The sequence below is a fragment of the Halichoeres trimaculatus genome, unplaced genomic scaffold, assembly GCF_033239565.1.
Source record: "Halichoeres trimaculatus isolate MK-OKI-2021-1 unplaced genomic scaffold, fHalTri1.1 fHalTri1_scaffold_4, whole genome shotgun sequence".
Lineage (NCBI taxonomy): Eukaryota > Metazoa > Chordata > Actinopteri > Labriformes > Labridae > Halichoeres > Halichoeres trimaculatus.
This window is the reverse complement of record NW_027437182.1, coordinates 14,689,528-14,705,019: the sequence shown is the minus strand read 5'-3', so window position 1 is coordinate 14,705,019 and position 15,492 is coordinate 14,689,528. Positions and strand designations below refer to the sequence as shown.

The window sequence follows — 15,492 nt, the reverse complement described above, 5'->3', positions numbered from 1 at the left end:
AGCCATCCTATTTTTAACAGACACAGAGCTGTGACACATAAATTCAGCGTAGAGAGGGAACACTACTGACCCAACCGCATGCTCAAAACACAGCAAAGAGAAGCCTTTGCAGCAAGATGTTGGAGAAGCCGACCAGGACCAGACCAGAGCCTGAGCTCACACCTGTTGGGCTTGGCAGTCCCCCCCCCCAACACACACACACTGTAGATAATAGGACTTGTGTTGTAGTTGAGACATCACCACATCACACCATCTTACCTAATTTGTTGAAGTGTTTTTTGTTTGTTTTGTTTTTTTATTTGCATTTTGCATGTGTCGTTTTTTTTTTTTTTTTTTTTGCATTATTCTCATCATCCGTACTTTTCTTAGGTAGTGAGAGCGGCTATGCCTATAAACATATGTCTGCATATTGAGCTCCCTTACTTTGCACCAATGTGTTTTCATTTGTTTGTGCACTGGGTCCATATATTAGAACATGTAGTATGAAATGTTCTCATGCTTACACACACACACACACACACACACACACACACACACACACACACACACACACACACACACACACACACACACACACACACACACACACACACACACACACTCGCAAACTTGCATTCTTGCCAAACCAAAACTGGCTCACCATTTTCTCAAGAGGACAGATCTGTCAGCTTCCTGGCCACCACAGGCCTGACTCTACCTGACCGCTCCAACTGGAGGTCCTCATTAATGTGGTCTGCAGCGTGCCCACTTGTAATAGCTACACACAACTGGACGTCACATGATGGGGCCTGGTGCTGAATATAAAAAAATAATAATTAAGAACGGCCGTCTCGCCACATTCTATAAATACCACACACGACTTTTCGGACGCTATATTAGTGTCAATCTTCAATGACCTCACCATATTTCCAACTTGCCATCTGGTCTTTAATACTGATGCCATGGGGGAAGATACAACAGCCAACTTTTCCACACTGTTTGAGATGAATGCAAAGGGAGCATGAGGCTTTTATCATTAAAGTAATGTGGGAAACAGAGGAAAAAAGTAAATTTGGACAATGTTGATGAGGTCAGACAAAGGCAGTAAAAGAGAAAAAGGAATCCTTTGACACACACTTACAAGTCACCTTAAAAGTTGCTTACCACAGGGTGTTTTGGCTGGTCAGCGGAAAAGGACGAAGGCGACCATTTTGTCCCGATGATAAATGGGCTGGGCTGACAGGTCACTTCTCTCTTCCTCGCTCTCTTTCACTATTTTTCTCCTTTTCTCTTCATCCTTTCCTCTTCCTCCTGACTCTTCAACCCCCCCATCCACCCTCCACCCCCCACCCCCAACCCAAAGCCACAATTTGTTGCCTCTGACTCAGAACCAGGAGACGGATTCCATCAGGTGACAGATTTATGGACATCGGCACGAGGTAAAGCGCCTCAAACCCTCGGTAATGCAAAAAGGCCCGCTGCCATGAGAGGAGATTGAAGGGGCATTTATGTCTTCTGGGGTCCCAGAGAAGGGCAGCTCCTATATATCCACACAAAAGGGGACTGCCTGCATTTGGTAGAAAATTACTCTTGCTCTCCTTTACAGCTGGAATGCTAGTTTTGTAATTCCTTATAACATATCTGGGTTCTTTCTTGACATTTCTTCACTTCTGTTTAAATAAGTATATGAACCACATGTGTGAGATTTCTCCCACGGGCCTGAAGAGGGGGAATGCTGGGAGTGTTTCACCCTGGCCAACATACCTATCCCCCCATGTCAGGGAGCTGGCTTAGGACGTGCCTCGCAGGTGTAACAACCCCATCCCCACCACCTCACCCCAACCTGCCACAAAACCACCCAATACAAAGGCCATAATTAATCCAGGTCCAGGCCTCCTCCAGAGACGCTTTAGGCCTGTGGGTGGTCTATACAGAAGTTTACACAGATACACAAATGTGCACGCTGTGCCGTGCCATATATGCATTAAGTTTAGCTAAATGTACTTTGTGCTCCCCTCTTTGTGCTTCACTCACAGGCTACTCACATCTGCCTGTACAGCTCTGAAAATATACAAAAAGGCCTTCTTGGCTACACTGAAACCAAGCAGATGGACTAACAGGCCAGCTGCATGGCTGACTGACTGGTGACTGCCTCACCAACTCATTAACCAGCAGACTGATTGGCTGACCCTGTGAATGACACAATGGTTGTATAATTGTTGGCTAAATGACTATCTCTCCCACAAACTGAATTCTTGGCAGACCGACGCACTGAATGGCTGGATTTTAGATGGTGCTTCTCACCAAACAGTGAATAAGTGGTTGACTTTAGCCTTTTGACTATTCTCACTACTTCCTATTTTGTCTGATTGTATTGGGATAATATTGCTTCAACTGTGGTCAATATTTGCTCAATTGATCAGAGCCAAGACTTGATTTTTTAATCTCATATTTATGATTTTTCTGACTAACAGCTCAAAAACTAATATATTGTTGGAGCTGAATGATGATATCAATGGCCAGGTTGTTTGCTACACTTATACACCAATCTATTCAAAGAATAAGATAAAAGGGCTAAATCTTTGTCAGAAAAGCATGGATTTACTCAGGTTGTGCATTATAAAAAACACATTTAGCTTCTTTTTGCACAATGTTTCTTCCTCAACGAATTAAAACCAGAAAGCTTTTGACACTAAATGTCTTGTACCATGCCATTGGCATGCAGATAAAAGAGAGATGGTAAGCTACCAAGCTCTCGCAGACAGTCAAATCATGTGAACTATGAAAACAGATCAAACAATTGGAAGACTGGTTGTATTAATTAGAGGTCTTGCCACTTGGTTATTTTCACTGTCTGGTGAGCTGATGTCTTGATTTGTAGGACTTGATATCAACTGAAATTCTCAACTTTATGGCAGGCTTCTCAACCAGTGACTGGCTGACTGTCTGGCTGAATAAATGATTTAAAGCAGAAGGGACTCCATCCAGATGAAATGAACTCTCAGCTCAGCTCTCCTCCCATCCAAAATTCTGTCAGAGAACTTTCTGGCCAACCGCCTTCCTCAAATCTCTTCTCTCCATTCCTCATGTCAGCCAAGACTGTAAAATAATTACATTGATTTAAGTTGGGATTGTACCATTTTTCATCTCAGGCATTTAGCTGACAATCCAATCCAGAGTTAGCCAGTGAGGATTTAACCGTACTGTATCGCTGTAGTTGTTGTCAATGGTAATCTTCAGGAGCTCTTGTCCTACAATCAGCTGCTGAGCATTCGCATGAGTTGATGGTTTCAACTCCGTGCTACCTGAATCGTTTTTTCTCATTTCATTCGTTCTCAGTACATAAAGTTGTCACGTCTTTTGAATACCTCTTGTGTGGTCACAAGGTGCTGAGTGTAGTGGCTGCCAAAGAAATAAAGACTGAAGTGATTTATCGCCAAGGAGCTTGCTCCAACGAAAATAGAGGAAACATTTGATGGTGTGAGCCCCAGATGGAGTGTTTCTGAATATTTTGAACTTCCTTAATGCTGTTGTAAGACAATACATGCTGTATGCAGTATGTGTCAGATATTGAGTACAATAGATCAAAAAATACTTAAACATGATGAGATAAACTTTGTGAGGACCAAGAGAAACCACCCAAAATGAGTCATTGCCAAGTTTTGCTTGATGGAACAGTGTAATTTTTTTAGACTCATCGTGAAATCAAACATGACACACTGCAACGACTGGAAGGGGTGGGGGGGGGAAATAATTCACATATGTATTGCAATTTTTAATTTTGTGATTGTTAAATCTTTTTTTTGTTCAAATATCATTTATATTTCCAAATTTAAATAATTCATTTTGGTCTGTTTATAAGCCGGGTTAGAAAAAAGTTGGCACTTTTCTCCAGCAGAAGGCAAAATGGTTTTCTTCATCTATACAGTCTATGCTCGCTACCTGAAAATGTTAAGTCACATCAGGTCAAGGAGGAAGAAAAAACTTAAAGCGGAAAGAGGAGGATGATGGACAAAGTGCAGAAAAGCACAGAGATAAAACCTTCACCATCAGGATTTAAATCAAAAGTCTTGGAACATGTTGGATTTTTCATTCCCAAGGGAAATGCAGAACTGGTCATGTAAGTTCTTTGTAAACTATAATGTGCTGGAAACACGACTAACCTCACTGCCTACCTAGCAAGACTTCATCTTGAGGTAAATACAGCGCTAACAGCCAAACGTACCGGCCCATCAAGCTTGCAAACACTCAAAACAGCATTGTACAAACTAACCAGCAGTTCTGAAAAAGCAAAAAGCATAACTAAATCAATCATAGACTTCATTTGTAAATGAATACGGGAATGTGAGTACAGGATTCAGAAACATGCTGCACACATTGGAGACGAGGTACGCAACACCTTCCAGAAAGTATTTCTCTGAAACAGCAGTGCTTCTAATCTTCACGGACATTAAAGGGAAAGTCAAAGATCTCATGGACTTCACTGGCAACCCAGTCATATGTCGTCATAACAGCCGATTACATCGCTGGAGACTGCTCTATGTCCTCCAACGTCCTCCAGACCAGGGTTATGCATGAGTCTCAAATGTAGCAGAGCTGCTCAGTAATGTGGTGACTGAATGGGACATCACAGAAAAGAACCTGGCATTGGAGTCAGATAACGCTACTAATATGGTTATCGCCACACAGTTAGCCGGCTCTCTACATGTTAAGTGCTACACACACACACTCAAACTGGCCCAGCATGCCCTACTCAGACGAGTACAGCGTATCACTGTATTTCTCCACAGCAGTGTAACTGCACTTCATGTTTTGGAGCAAAAACAGGAGTTGCTGGACCTCTCCACACACATACTGATAATGAACATATCAACCAGGTGGAACAGTGCATATGATATAGTAGAGCATTTCCTCAAACAACAGCCAGCAGTCACGGCTGGACTGCTTTCACCCACGAGAAAGAGATCAGCACCCTCACTGAGACGGACATATATCTAACACGGAGGAGTTCAGTCAGGCCCTGAAGCCAGTCAAGGTGGCTACAAATGTTATGTCAGATTAGAAGAACCCCACAGACTGTGTCATTGCCCCACTCCATGGGCAGCTCCTGCAAGCCAGCCAGGAAACCTTTGGAGATCCTCCATTTGTTAGAGACCTGAAAGAAGCCGTTTACCAAGAGGTAAGTAAGAGGTACACGTTGGAGGTGGAGAAGGACAGTATTAATCAAGCCTCAGTGCTAGATCCAAGGTTTAAAGTGCTGCCATTCCCTCCTGGAGGGGGAGGAGAAACAAGAAACATTTTCAAGAATGGTCTTTGAAGCTGCAGCCACTGTGGAGCATTGTCAGGTAAATAAGAAAATTAATTGATAAATGGATAATGAAATAAATGAACTGATAAAGCATTAGAGACATGTTCTAGAAGTCTTTTAATGACAATGTAGTACTACTGGAATTTGTGTGTGTTTTACACTGACTGTTCTGTAGGTATATTTGTTTTTTAAATGTTTACATAATAATTATGAATAATATATGCAGAACACTTTGTTAACATTGTGTCATGATGTCTTGCAATGTAATTATCAAATAAGTGGATAGCTGTTAGACAGAATATAAAGACACTTACACTGTGTACCGATTAGCTATTATTTTTGGACCACTGTGTTTTATTTGTTGTAGGACAAGGAGGTGATGCAGGACCAGGGGGGACTTTGTGCTTGTGCTGCTGCTGCAGAAGAAGAAGAAAGTCAGAATTAAGAAGGAGGCAAAGATTTCCAGGCTCCCTTTGCAAAAAGAAGAGTTTCCTGTGCATAGTTAAATGTAGCAGCAGAGTACTTAATAAAGGAAATATATTTTATTCATTGTATTATACATGTAATTTATGTCCCGGGTTTTGAAAGAACAGTTTTCAACTTTAATTTCATACAAAGTTAAAGGCTTACATTTGAGTGTTCAAGGGCTCTATTCAACCCGACATGTTTTCTTGAAGCACTGACTGAGCAGGAACAGCAACATAAACAACAATTTAAATAAAAATACTTGAGAAAAATAACTGAAACATTTTTCATATTGTACTTTTGTTCACATTTTTTACATACAGCCTAGGTTTTGAAAAAGGTTTAAGTTCACTTTTAATGAAGTATGTTGATTTAAAGGCTCCTTGAGTACAGGTGAAGTTATTTATTTTAGAAAGTCCTTATTTTATCGAATTTTGTTAGAAAAGTTTCTGATGTGGAATTTATAACCTTCAGAGGACAATATATTTTTTTTAATTATTTCTTCCTCTCTTATATGCAGTCCAGGCTCTTGAAAATAGGGTATAAACAGCTGGTTCAAACATAATGCTGCTGAATAAATCTTAAATGCAGACTTCAATGCAATGTGTGTGGCTTCTATTATAATCTGTTGACACCATCATTCAACTTTTTCACTGTTCAACCAAAAATCAAACCAAAAATCTGCAATACTGTAGAACTGCAATTTAAATTGAATTGGCTCCCAAAAAATTGTAGGAGAATTGAATTGGAAGAAAAGCATATCATCCCTGCCCTAAGACCTGGACAAATAAAATTCTTAAATATGTATCTTTACCATAGTTTGTAGTCTCCCCAATGTCAGCTGTCTGTTTCTCTAATGGAAAATGAAGCAAATTGGGAATCAAAGGGCCAAGGGCTTTGTGTACAGTTATAGGGCACCCGTCAGTCACGTGACCTGAGCTGTGCTTCTGATTGGGCAAGCTTGTGATCTTAATGTCCTCTGAACCGCCAAGTTAGAATAAAATTCACCCCCCATACAGTATGTGCCGATAGAAAACTTGGCAATTCAGACAGGAGACCTTTTATTAACCAGGCTGTGAATAGGCTATTTTCTGCTTTGAAAACAGCTTTTTTGGCTTGGTGAGTATGTGACTTCCGGTACTTCCAGAGCCAGCCTCAAGCGGACAAAAAACAGCAGATTTTAGCACTTCCGCATTGTTTGATATTCTTAGACAGTAGGTTGCCACTTGATCTTTACAGACTAGTGTAGTATGCTCAGTGTCAGACAGAATAATGTTGGGTAACATTAAGAGTAAAAGGTCTGTGTTATGAGGACAGTGGGTGCACAGTCATATGGGGCTGGGTACCAAACTTAGGTTTGGTACCCAGCTCTTTCATGGCACCGGCCGAAATGCTTTTCCAAACTTTTAAAAAATTAGGTAAGTACCTTTAGAAATATTTTTGTGGGAGATTGCCATAGACAAGTAGTTTTACGTAGTTAACAATCTCAGTGGCCTTCTCCTGAAATTGATTGTGAGACAGAGCACATTCATATATCTTGAAGAAGAGTTTTTAAATTTTTTGGCTGTACACTTTCTAAATACTGTATTTCAGGCAGAACTAGTATGTCTCTGTTCTGGCAGCACCCTGGCCTTCCATGTAACGGCAAAGCCTGGGGAGAGCACACCTTGCCTCTATTTTATGTGAGTACATAAACAGCAAAGGCAGGCAGAGCAGCAGCAGCAGAAAAAAAATTCAAGGCCAAGCTTTTAAAGAACTCTGGTGTCCTTCAAAAAAACAAATTATTTAGGTAAATACTTTGTCATAAATTAAATTCTGTAAAATTAGCTGAATGCTGAATATGTTAAACTCTATTGGTCTCTAACTCAAAAATTTTCAGCCAAATTAATTGTAAACATTAAAGGAGCTTAATTTGATGATTTCTTCTATTTTCCAATTTCCGTCAGCGTGACCTCATGTGACCTCTGCTTTAGTTGTGAAAGTTTGCATTGAAAAAGCATAAATTTTCAGGAGCAAATTCCTCCAGTCAAAGAGAGGAACTGGCTGTAGATAATGTTTCCTAGTGTCCCCATGACCAAACATTATGGCACAGTTAATGGTTAAGATCTTCGTATTTACTCTCCATTAAGTCTAAGCACTCACAGCAACTGAGACACACACACAAGCAGTCATAATGAACAAGTGACCTGAATATCACCTTCTTCTTCAGCCTGTCACTTAGAGGTAAGCAAACACACACAGACACACTCACATCTCCAAAAATTATACCTGCAGGCCTCCACAGAGAGGTAAGTAAACATACACGCAGAGACTGGAGTGGGTCTTTATCATGAAAGAACAATGCTCATCCCTCCTACCTCCTCTAAACCCGTAAAGCAGCTCTCTCTACTGCTTCACCTGCCTGACTTTATGGATCTCTGCACTGCAATTAGGCTTTATTAGCCATTCTCTGAATGACACAGCACAATAGCTGCTCAAATTGAATACCAACACATTGATTAGAGGTGTTAGCCGTTAAAACTGGTCAGCAGTAGGACTGAGGTCACAAATCCTCACAGCACATAAGAAGTTGATCTGAGGCCATTTGGAGCATCAACACTGGACAGGTTTGGGGCACAATTTATAAAACTGTGTCATCATGTTAAATACAAAAACATGCTTCAGTCAGCAAAAACAGTAACATACTTAAAAATAATGAAATAAAGCATGAAAACCTCAACCAAGGTGCCTGCCATTAATATGACAGACATTAACCAGGGTTAGCACACTGGCTCTGCTCAACTTTGCACTGACACTTTGTTGCTGTTAGGAAAAAGTCAGCTTGAATGAATTTGGATATTTGTTTTCACATAAATCTAACATTTTTTCTGGAGTGAAGTGCAACTTTTAAAGGAGTTTTGGAAGAGAATTTAGATTTGCAAAATACCAGCAATCCTCTAACTAGTAACACTGTTATTTTTGGTAGCAGCTATACTTGTCAGTCTAATTGTGTTGTCACTGAGTTAGCTATAATCTTAACAGAGTTTACTAAAAGTACCTTTAGGATATGGTTAGAGGAACAGCTCAAAGACAACTTTTGATGTGTGTCTTGTTGGTGTTTTGGGTAAATCAGGACCGTGCTATTTTTGAAGTGGGATGATTAAAAGTGGCCGCAATGAATGATTGCTCAGAAGTAGGGGTGCACCGTTCACAATTTTCTGGCCGATCACCAATCACCGATCTTTAAAAGGCCTGACCGGCCAATACCGATTTAGGCTGATACTGATTTAGGCTGATACCGATTTAGGCCAATTTAGGCCGATACCGATTTTTCTTCTTTATTTTTTATAACTGACAGGCAGCATATACCTTCAATGTTCTAATCTTATTTTATCGAAAATCATTATACAATACCTGTGAAACAATACAATTTTTATATTTTCACTTAAACAACCAATAAAGTGTCTTGAGTTTTAGGTCTCAGAGCAAAAGCATCAATGGCTGGCTGTCAGACCTTTCTGGAGGTATATAAGATCAGTTTCATATGCAAGGATAGGCCAATCACTGATCCCTGATCACCGATCACCGATCTCCCAAAATTAAGGGAATCAGCGCTGATCCATCTGTGCATGTCCACTCAGAAGGATTTCATATCCAGACACTTTTTAAAAATTACTCTGAACAGAGTAGATATAGCCTTGGAATTAAAAACTTGCTTTATGAGGAATGGAAAAGAAACTGCTGCTCAAACCCTGCCAACATATCTCTTGCATGATACTTGAGACTGATTGTGTAGCTGTGCTGCGTTTTGTTGAACGGCTCATGGTGTAAGGATAATTATAAAAAACAAGTCTGAAATGTAAATAGGTAATTAAACTGCTGCTGAACTGGTCATTAAGTTCATTTATTATTTTAATTTTTGACTTAATGCAGCTTCATGTGACATGAAATATCCTATAAAAGTTGCATAAAAACATTGTACAACTTGTTTCTTGGTAAGGTCTCTTTGCTACTTGCAATAGTCCATGTAAATGTAAATAAACTGGCGGTGTCATTCAACTGTTTTGCATTCTGGCAGAGGTGAAGATGTGTGTGTGTCTTAGATGGCTCTTGAGCTGTTCTGTGTCATTAGCACCGTGGTGGATGGTGTGGCAGGTTTGTGCAAAGGGACAGAGGTTGGATAAAAGGAGAAAGAAGCGCTCCATTGGGCGCAGCTCTGTGTGTATGTGTTTATGTAGATGTGTGCATTAGTGGCGAAGGGTCAACCAGAGGGGATACAATGTGTCTGTCACAACTGACCGCTCCGCGACCACAGACGAGAGTAAAACAGCCACTACTTTCTCTCACAGAGAGAGAGAGAGAGAGAGAGTGTTATAAGCAGTCTATCCCAGCACACACTTTTCTCTTCTCCAGACCGTTACAGCCAACCGCACACTGACCCCAGGGGTCGGCGTACGTGCGTTTGTGTTTCTCAGACAAAAGAGTAGTTAACAGCCAGAGTTGTCATTTAGGACTCACACATTATGACAGTGACATGAAAAGACAAGAGGTTGTGTAGTCAGGTGTGTGGGTTTTTTGTGTGTTAGAGCACCTTTGTCATGGATGACCGCACACTCACCTGTTGGCTGAAACTGGCCCAGAGAGAAGGTTTTCTCTTTTAAATCAGAGTGTCTGTGGAGTATTTGAATAATGAGTTTTCTTTTTTGAGTAAATCTTTACTCTGTGATGCTAGTTTGAGAGCACCTTATTATAGTTTTGGAGAAAAATGATGTTGTTTACTCCTGTGTCTCTCGTGCAAACATAGAAACTTAACAGTCTTATTCACTTGTATTTGTTTTCATACTCTCAACTTTACAACAGCGTATCCTTACACATGTTAATCACTGCATGCATGTCAAGGTAGAACAATGCCTTGTGCTGAAATTCTTCCTACAGATGTTTTGTATAGGAACCTCCGCCTTAGATCAGCTATCCCTGAGAATTTCACCTGATGGTGCTAACGCAAGCTGCTGTATAAAAGCATTTATACATAAGAGAGTGCAAGAGTGTGTGCAGCTATGCATGCATGAAGGCATAAACACAGACCCACTGTTGCACATACACCCCAAATAATGTTTTTCAATTAGCTCAACCTATATTTGTTTTGTGTCATGACCTAAACACCTGACAGTATAAGCAAGCACGTACTATTGTTCCTCCTGTTAGCTCTTGAAAGTAGAAGCTGAAATGTAATGAACAATGACTGTTACTTGACCTATTAATGGATCTAGCAGTCACAGTGTACTATTTGTGTGTTCGTGTGTGTGTGTGAGAGAGAGAGAGAGAGAAAAGCAACAAGCAAGGCAGAAGGCATAGGTATATTTATAAAGTTGTGTTGGTAGCAATGTTAGCATGTGCATGTACAGTATTTCATGTGACTGTCTTCATATTTGACATTAAGGCATTGGCCAAACGCTCTTACATAAATGAATTTACACTCTAACAAACAAGGGTTGCCTCCTGAAGAAACCAGTAATAAGAAGTGATGACCATAACAAAATTATATTATTCATCCAGTAGGTCTAAGGTCAACTTCACTGTCACATTATAACGTCTTGGGTAAAGTAGCTTTTGGCTCATCATTATTATTCACTCACCGTTCTTCAGAAAGTCATGTATCAGGAGCAGCTGAGGGGATATTTTTCAAATTGGCACAAACAATCCCTTGGGCGAAAGCATGAGCTGATGAGGTTTCCGTGATAAAAGGTCAAGAGGTCAATCACTATGATCAGATATCTGTTTTTGAATGTTGGCCAAATTATATCATTGTTTAATTTTTGTGTTTTTATTGTGATCTTTTGGATTGGGAGTTTGCTTAACAGCGCCTGCCATTGGTATGATTGTGTGTGTAATGAAGGGTGAAAGTTGAGTATTAAGTGCTTTGAGTGGTCATAAAACTAGAACGATCCAGCTACAGCATGTTCACTCCAAACATTTGGAACTGGTTCCTCTCTAAAAATCCTTCAACAAGGTTCAGATTCAGACCCATGTTCAGATTTCGTGTGTTTTGCACTGAGCTCCACAATCCTTATCAGACAAAAAGCATTGAAAGCAGGCCTCTTCAAAGGGGTAATGAAGTGACTTTGTGTCTGGATCTACATCCTCTCCCTTGCCATGTTGGATGAGTCAGTGTTCTTTTAACCCATGTCTGCTTCCTCTCTTCTCTTCCTTTGCATCGGGGCCCTTCCCCCCAGCTTCTCCCCTCCTCCTGTCAAAGATGTTAGCAGGACATTTAGCTCTGTGTAGATCTTCATCTTTCATTCTCTTCCCTGCTTCTTCTTCTTCTTCTGTCAGAAACATTAACATGGCAGCCCTCTCATCCTCTGATGCTCTTCATTCTCTTTACACTCTTCTTTCCTCATCCCTTTTACCATCCCTCACTCCAGTTTGATTGACATTTCATCAGACGTGTGGATGTACCGAGCCTTGACCTGTGCTATGTCACATACAGGCTGTAGTATTTTTATTAACCTCTTATCTTCTGCCTATGAAAACTCAACTCCATTTAATAGCGACACAGCTGCCATGGCATAGCCGGAAAATATTCTTTCTATTGCTGATATGTTGAATATATATCTGTTTTTACTTTTGTAAGGCTATAAACGACTACAATGAGCATGCGCAGTCCTGTTCACTTCACTTTCATGTCCTTCCACTTAGAAATAAACAAACCCACAGACAATATCAGAGCGCTTTCTCTTCAGGCTGTCGGCAGCAAACTTGCATCACTTAAACATCAAGCACGCACACCCAGACACACACATGCACCCTGTTTTCCTCCAGTCAAAGGGGTCACTTTTTGTTTGATCCCTTGTGAGGTTTTATCTCCTAAGCCCAAATGTCAACACTGCTGTTGACAGACTCAGTTTCCTCCAATAATCTGGTGACTGCTCACATCCTGAAAGCTGGAGACCGGCAGGTAACAGCACAACAGATGACAGGGGGCACATTAGAAAGAAAGCTAAACAGTGAATGAATCCAAAACTGAAATTAAACATTCTAAAAAAAAACTTTTTGATGTATCTGTCCTTTGAAGAACCAACAAACCTTTCACCTACAAACCTCAAGAGCTGCACCAGAACTCACAAACACAAATTACATAAAGTAAGCTTTAAGATTAGAGACAATTTGAGCAGGTTAAGCCAATAACTTACACTAAACTTGGATTCTATCTTGTTCGTATGGGCATGCGGTGAATCTTGGAACATGTTGGTCGTGAAGGATGCACCTGATGCATCCTTTGTGGTGCAGGCTTTGACCCGCTCTGTTTTGTGGACAGCTGTAGATCTATTTAAACTGCAGCTTACATAACACCTTGTTCATGTTCTGTAAGTAAATCTGATCACACTCTTCTGGGTGACTTTACCTTTGTAATGGTGTCAGAATACTTTGTAAATTGTAATCAGATCAATAAAAGTGTCTGAGTTTATAAATTGTAGGGTCTTGAGAGCAGCCATGTTTCAATCCACTATAAGGAGACCGTCATTTTCTCCACTGTATTTATCTGACCCTGCTTCCTTCAGTTAAAACTAAAAAGTAACAACTAATGTAAAACAGATCTTATCATTCACTTTGGTGTGTGTTTGTTTACACCAGTCACACTATGTTTGTGTCACACCTCCACCTTCTTCTTTTGTTTCACCGCTCTGAACGCTGGGTCCTGCACTATTTATAGAGCAAAGAGTTGTTTACATTGCGTCTTCAATACTGAAAACAGAGGTGTGTGTGTGTGTGTGTGTGTGTGCGTGTGCGTGTGCGTGTGTGTGTGTGTGTGTGTGTGTGTGTGTGTGTGTGTGTGTGTGTGTGTGTGTGTGTGTGTGTGTTTGTGTGTGTTTGTGTGTGTTTGTGTGTGATGTGGTTGGAGGTGGAGGGGTTATTTCCTGGTTATGAATAGCAAGTGTGTCTTGATTATACTTTAATGATGTTGTGTGTTTTACTATTCAAGGCTATTGTTATTTGATCTGAACAGAGCAGTCATACATGCAGACATACACTATATTTTATGAACAAATGTGAACACACACACACACACACACACACACACACACACACACACACACACACACACACACACACACACACACACACACACGCACTCACTTTTAACACACACGTACTCTAAGACTTGCTTGTAAACAAACCAGCAGGTAAGTGTTACACATTTCCTGCAGGTTCCTAAGTGGTGACAGACAGTTGACACACACACACATACACACAAACAAAATAATGCACAGAAGTTCCTCATTAAACTCAAAGTGTTTTGTTCTTTTAACACTCAGATTATGTTAAAATAAAGTTGCCAACAGAAGTCTGAGTGTGTGTTTGTGTACATGTGTGCCAATAAGATAAATCCAAACCTAGAGGTGAAACGTGACCGAGGATTAGTCCAAAGTTTGAGTCACACTTCTGGTATGACTTCCTAAGTCTTTTGATGTGACTTTGGCTCTTGAAACTGTTTTGATGTTCATCAAGTTTAACTTCAGTGCCCCACCCTCCCTACCCCCCTCCTCTGCTTTTCAGTCAGTGTTTCAACCTGGTTTGAATATTTTGTAACTGTGTTTAAACTTACTGACCTTTCATATTCTCCTTCTGTGTCCCTCAGTTCACAGCAGCCCCCCTCCTTCTCTCTCCATCTTTCATACAGGTTAATCATTCCAGCAGTGCTATCTTGCCAGAGAAGGTCTTATCAGTCTTTGTGTCATTTTATAACCTAACCTGCACCCCCAACACACCCGTCATGTCCTCAGACTCCGCCTCCTGTCTACAAGTAACCAAGCCTAAACCAATCACAGTCCTGCATTAGGAGAGCGTTGCTGATTGGTGGAAACTCCTGCACCCTGTCAACACTGAGTTTGATGTGCTGCTCTGAAGATGATGATAACAAGTCTGTATTTGTGTGGGTGTTGGAGTCATGGGGAGGACTAAAAAATAAAGCAGCTTGATTTGAATTGTTGAATTTTGATTTGTTTCTTTTAATTACTGTCATCACATATGTGTCCAATATGAATAAAATTAGACACATGGGATGAATGCATGAAATAAACTGTTTTATTGAAAATATTTTATTTTACATTGCTGTACAATAAAGATTAAGAAACAAGTGTGAGCACTTATTTTGTATTGTTGGGAGTTGTGCAGGGTACCCCCTTATTTTAAGGTGTTTTTTTGTTGTTGACTGTACTGCCTTTCCTTTGATTCAGCTGCAGCTGATTGTCATTATTTCAAAGAGACAGTGTTGTCAATTTAATGTTAATTGATATCAGTGAAAATGCTTGAGCTATTCTTTCTTACAGATGAGATGTTGTATTTTATGAATAATTCAATTGACAGACCAGTTGCATCAAGAATATTCTGGTGAAGTGTTAATGTAACCATTTACTCTCTTATTGTAAATATTTAGTGTACATTTATTTGTTATATTACATTGATATACAATATGTTTCCAAATCTCTTTTCCTTTTTTATCTACTCATTAAGTATGAAAATATGCTAATAGTCCTTACATTAAAATGCAACAGGTCAGTCTGTTTCTCTGTTTAAAAGAAATCTGCTGCTTTACTCTTCTCATCTGGAGAATGTGTGTTTGTCCTGCTTCAACAGAGGATTTTGTGGGTCATGTCAGGTGAGAATCTGCACCATGCATTCTTTTTAAGAAGTAGTTGAATTAACAGATCAAGTTGACGATGAGTTTAAAATGTCTTTCACCAATAAAAGAATCAAAC

The 15,492-nt window shown here is 40.2% G+C and overlaps 1 long non-coding RNA gene across 1 annotated transcript in view; it reads left to right on the top strand.

The window, feature by feature from the left end:
- The window catches only part of LOC141788551 (uncharacterized), a 78,841-nt gene extending 64,246 nt beyond the window's left edge, over nucleotides 1–14,595 (top strand). Inside the window, exon 4 of the long non-coding RNA XR_012598147.1 lies at nucleotides 14,415–14,595. This is a non-coding gene — a long non-coding RNA (uncharacterized LOC141788551). The remainder of the gene's footprint in view (nucleotides 1–14,414) is intronic.
- The last annotated feature ends 897 nt before the right edge of the window (nucleotides 14,596–15,492 follow it).